Raw genomic sequence first — 6,000 nt, 5'->3', positions numbered from 1 at the left:
TCTTTGAGCTTCAGTTGGGTTCTATTTTTAGAATTTATAATTGGTTTGCAGGCACACTGACCTTCATCTTTTGAGACTGAGCGTTCAACTTTTTTTCATGTTTTTTTTTTTAAACCTTTTTCTCTCTGTGAACTTCTCCCTAAATCTCTCTTGCTCATCCAAGTCCTAGATTTCCCCAGGACCGTGAGGAAGAGTGGAAAGCTGTGGGCTTTAGAGTCAGACAGTTGTGGGCTTAAGTTCTGCTGCTGCTGTGGGTCCTTGGGCAAGTTGCTTAAACTCCCTGGGCTTTGTTTTCCTCATCTGTGAAAATAGAGATAATCTCAATACTTCCCTCATAGGGTGGGTGGATAAGGTAATATACCTAACGTGATGTTCAGCAAATAGTAGCTCTCATTCTTTTCCCTTTTCCTTCAGGACCAAAGTCAGAACCCTCTTCCAGGAAGCTTTCCCTGAGGAACATTAGCTCCAGAGTCCTTTCCCTGCAGTGAGTCCCAGCTGCCCTTACTGACTACACCATCAGGCCAGCCTTGAGTGTAGGCTTTGTGTGCTGTTTCCCAAGGTGCATGGACCTCACCTTCCACCACCCGTCCTGGGAGGACCAAGCAATAGCCTCCACCTCTGCCCCCTCTCTTTCTTTCGTGGTTTTCATCAGCATCTAGCCTAGGGCTGGCCACACAGACGGAGCCACGAGCAGGTGTTACCCCTGAATGGATATCAGAGCCTCTGCCCAGCTATCGGGGATGTTGTGTCTTTACTTCCCGAGCCCCACTTCCTGAGAGTGACTGTGTAAAAGCTCAACCTGGAAATCATCAAGTAGAAATGGGTTGCGCCTAGGAGAGTTGCATTATAGAAATGGGGACTGTAGCCTCTAAATGGAGTAGAAGTTCATTAGTTCTTACTTCTCTCTGTGGCAAACACAATAATTCTTTTTCAAGAAAAAAAAAAAAAGAAAAAGAAAAAACCTGTCACTTTTGCCCCATTTCTCAGTGGCTTCTGCACAGTCTCACTGAAGGAGAGGCTCATTACGAAGACTTTATTAAGCTTGCGAAAGACGGGGAAGGGCAGCGAGAAGCAGGCAGAGCTAAACTTGCCAAAGTAAATGAACAAAGCACCTCCTGATGCCTGGACCCCTCGGGGACTTCAGCCCAGGAGATCTCTCTCGGAGGCTATTAGGATGCAACTTTATTAACTTCACTCAGGCACGTGGCAGGTAGCCCGGGGCGGCTCCAGAAGCTCCTGGCCGAAGCACGAAGTCCAAGTTCACCTCTTCCTCGGTCCTGGCCTGCCTCTGGCTGCCCCTCCTTGAACGTGGTCGCCGCTGCAGCCCACTTGCTCCTCTCGCCTCGAGGCCTCGGGATCAGAGGGTCTGCTGGGGTCATTTTTTATTTAGACATGCTTCTCACTTGCCTGTGCCTCTACAGCCAAGCCATACCTAAGAGGAGAGGGGGTGGGAGAGGGAGAGAGAAGAAGTCTGCAGGGATGGATCACTTTCTGCCCAGTTAGGATGGGCATATTCTTGTCACACCAGCCTGCTTGACCATCACCCCGCCCCTACCCCAAACTGTCCCCACGCTTGGAAAGAGGTGAACAGGGAGTATTACCTTAGGACAGCTTTGTCCTCTGGGAGAGTCATTGGGGAAGTCACTTCACCTCTGAACCTCTCTGTTTTCATCTGTGAAATGGGTCCAACAACAGCCACCTCAAGGGTGGGCCTAACTTTGAGGACACACGTGAACTCTAGCCAGCACCTGGCATGTAGCAGGCACCTGCCTATCACTCCTTCTTGCCTCTTGCTCTCCCATCAGCATGACAGATGTGCTCTTCGGGAATTGCTCTGGGCAGGGGACCTAGGTGCATGGGGAGCTGTAGGCTGGAGGGGGCGCTGCCAGCCTTGACCTCTCACTACAGCCAACCATGCTCTGAGTTTCTTCAAACCCTTTACAAAGCATCTTCTAGTTCCAGCCTATGCTTCCCTGGGAGGTCATGTGGTCCCCGTTGCCTTGAAACAAAGGGTCTTACCCTTTAGGGCATCCCTCCTTTTAGATGGCAGTGTGGAAAGGGGACCTTAAGTGCCCAAAGGTGCCAGCCCCTTAAAAATCTCCTCCTGCGTCTCTCTGGAGCCTTTTTTTTTTTTTTATTTTATTAATTTATTATTTATTTATTTATTTTTTGGCTGTGTTGGGTCTTCGGTTCGTGCGAGGGCTTTCTCTAGTTGCGGCAAGTGGGGGCCACTCTTCATCGCGGTGCGGGGACCGCTCTTCATCGCGGTGTGCGGGCCTTTCACTATAGCGGCCCCTCCCGTTGCGGGGCACAGGCTCCAGATGCACAGGCTCAGTAGGTGTGGCTCACGGGCCCAGCTGCTCCGTGGCATGTGGGATCTTCCCAGACCAGGGCTCGAACCCGTGTCCCCTGCATTAGCAGGCAGATTCTCAACCACTGCGCCACCAGGGAAGCCCTCTCTGGAGCCTTTGAGTTTGCATTGTGATGGGACAAAGTCAGAGTTGAGAAGGACTCAGATCAATCCTACAGGGACATGCTGGGCGGCGGGGGGGTGATGTCTGGCCTGGATGGGGGAGGGTGGGGTGGGGTCTCATGTGTTCCCACAACCATCTGTCAGGCTGGGCACAGTCGTGGGTTCTGGCAGAGGTGGCCGGGCCAGCATTGTGGTGATCAGGGGACCCTGGCTTCCACCTGCCGGGGGTCCCCTCCCAGCTTCAGCTCTTACTTGTTGAGAAACTTTAGGCGAGTTGCTTAATCTCTCTAAGCCTCCGTTTCTCCACTGGTAAAGTGGAAATAGTGATGGAGCCATCAAATGAGAGAGTGCCCAGCCCTCAATGTGTGTTGCTATTCTTGTTTTAGCTTAGTTTAGCTTTAATGGTTTTTTTGTTTGTTTGTTTGTTTGAGTTGGGATGAGGAAACTGAAGTTTGAAGACATGACCTTGCTCCAGTTGGCTCTGGAGACTAGGAGACAGGAAACATGAAGAAGAAACTTCCCAGGAGTTGCAGACTAGTAGGAAGATAGACAAGTCATAAATTACCATATGCCGGGTGATCTGTGAGCAAGGAAGGATGGATAAGGTGCAGGAGGGAATATATCATTCTGTCTTGAGGACGAGGGTTTGGAGATGGCTTGATCAAGGGGGCGGCAGGTGTGCTGAGTCCAGCTGGGAGGGTGGCAGGACTGAGAGGAGACAGATGCTAATCTGTACACTTTCCATGACATCTTGTTGCTGTTTGCACAATGCCGCCTGCCCGTAGGAGCCTCCAGCCCAGGTAGGAAGAGCAGCTATTATCCAAGGAGAGAGGAAGGTAGGGATGGGACCGGGTGTCACAGGGGGGACAATACCTCTGGCCTCCTCACCTGGGTGCCCAGCGACTTCGTCCCAGTTTCTCTGGTCTCTGGGAGAAGGCTCATTCTGCTTGAGGCCTTGGTTTCCTTATCCAAGGGAAGAGGTTGAGTTCCATTTCAGCTCTGAAGTTGTAGGGGTAATTAATTCCCAAAAAAAAGTTCATGGAACTGTCACAATCTCAGAGTAGTAACAAGTGAAGAGGGGGCAAGTGAGGACATCACCCACAAGGGGTGGAAGAGGGGGGGCTTGGGGTCCTTCAGAGGAGTGGGGTGTGTCTGAGCCTTCAGGTTGATGGCAAGTCTGGGGCTACAGTCCAGCACTCCTGATTCAACGGCTCATTTCTCTTTATGCCTCATTAGCTACATTTAGTCATGTGATACGGCCTTGTCATATGAGTTCATGAAAAAATATTTCAGCTCCTATTCACCTCTTTGCTGGGTGTCATCTCCCACCATGTTAAATGACAGGGCAAGGTTATGACTGAGTGAGGTGTGTGTTGGGACATGTGGGACAATGTGGGACTGCAGAAGGCATTTCAGATCCAGCAATTTGGACATGGTGGGGGAGGTGAGCAGTTAAAGCTTGAAGAAACTTCAAGTTGATTTGTAAAAGGGAAGGATGATTTCTCTCTGGGCTCTGATTAACTCTGTAAAGGCTTCGCAGAATCCCACCACTGTAGAATGCAAGCCCGAGCTCATTCACCTCAGGGATGGCAAATCCATGGCACACGTGCCACAACTGCTATTTGCACCCATGGCAGGCATCATTAATGGATCACAGCACTTTTTCTTGGTGAGCCAGGATACAGCCTTGGAATCTCTTTCAATGTAGTGTTCCAGCAGCCACTGTCAGTCAACTGGAGGGGACGTGCAAGGGAAACTCTGTCTGCCCTCGCTGATCTAGTCCAATTTGTTTTATGTGTAGGTGGAGAAACTGAAGCCCAGAGAAGACTTGCCGAGGCCTCTAGGTCAGCTCGTGGTAGTCCCAGCATTAGAACTGTGTTTTCTTATCTCCGAATCCTTTGTTTTGTGTACCAAACCATGCTGCTTCATCTACACCACTCTGAAAAAAAAAGTGCAAAAGATGCACTAATTAATTGCTCATCACCTGCCAGCGAGCACCAGCTTGTCTTCTTCTCCACGTCAAGGGTTCTTGCTCTGCCTTAATGGACAGTTTGTTTCACTGGTGGCCTCCCAAGCTTCTTTAAGTCCAACTTTGGTGAATTCACCTTCACCCTCATGATTTTCTGCTACCAAGTCTGGGGTACAAGGCAGGCTGAAGAATGTCCTTGGGGAAGGTGACAGGAGAAGGGAAAGGGCATTTTCCAGTATTACTTCCACACATTGGGAATCTACAACTGGAAATGGCCCTGAGGGTTTTTTCATAAACAATCATAATTATAAAAAAGAATCACAGGACCTCCAACACAGCTGCACATCCTCATGAGGAAGTGATTTTTTTTTGACTTACTGGAAATTTGTGTCATTAATGCTTCTCTTCATTGTTACCCTGTCCAGGTTCCATCCAGAAATCATTTTCTCTGAAGACTGATCAGCCAATTGCTAAACAGGGTAGGATCTTTAAATTGACCTTTTGTCTGAAACATGTGAGCGTGTGAAGCTGAAAGAGGGAGCTGAGACTCCCACTTCCCCAACAACTGGTTGATCCCCCAGGGCAGCTAATTGCATTTGGAAAACTAAGGACTTGCCCTGGTCTTCCCTTCTGCCGGGTCTGAACGCTGCTTTCAGGAACTACCAGCTCAGTCCAGCTCAGCCCAAATCAGCAGCCTGTTCTCTCCTTTTTAAAAAATATTCCATCACAACTTTATTATTTTTTATTAATTAATTTTTATTGCAGTAGAGTTGCTTTACAATGTTGTGTTAGCTTCTACTGCACAGCAAAATGAATCAGCCATACATATACATATATCCCCTCCCTTTTGGACCTCCCTCCCATTTAGGACACCACAGTGCATTAAGTAGGGTTCCCTGTGCTATACAGTACGTTCCCATCTGTTGTCTATTTTATACATGGTATTGATAGTGTATATATGTCAATCTCCATCTCCCAATTCCTCTCACTCCACCCCTTTCCCCTCCCCCTCGGTATCCATACATTTGTTTTCTACATCTGTGTTTCTATTTTGGCTTTGCAAATAAGGTCATCTATACCATTTTTCTAGATTCCACATATATGCGTTAATATACGATATTTGTTTTTCTCTTTCTGACTTACTTCACTCTGTCTGACACTCTCTAGGTCCATCCATGTCTCTACAAATGACCCAATTTCATTCATCAACAGAGGAATGGATAAAGAAGATGTGGTACATATATACAATGGAATACTACTCTTCTTTAGCAGAGGGTTCCTTTGGGGAAACTCACTTTGGCAATAATGACTCCACGTGGTGCCTTGGAACTCTGGTATTTTCTGTAGTGGTATCTAATCCTAACTTACAACAGTTCTTGTTGGCAGTGCATTTCACAAGTGGGAACACAGACTGTATCAGGGAAGCCGTGAGGTCTGTCAGGTGCCACACAGCAGGCTGGGCTCCAACACAAGACAGGATCTGAGGGCCCTGTCTCTGAGAACAGTGCACCCCTCCCACCTCTGCAAACCAAGACTGTTCACGTCACCAAACAGGCAG

The sequence above is a fragment of the Balaenoptera ricei genome, chromosome 7 (assembly GCF_028023285.1).
Source record: "Balaenoptera ricei isolate mBalRic1 chromosome 7, mBalRic1.hap2, whole genome shotgun sequence".
Lineage (NCBI taxonomy): Eukaryota > Metazoa > Chordata > Mammalia > Artiodactyla > Balaenopteridae > Balaenoptera > Balaenoptera ricei.
This window is presented reverse-complemented; position numbering follows the sequence as displayed.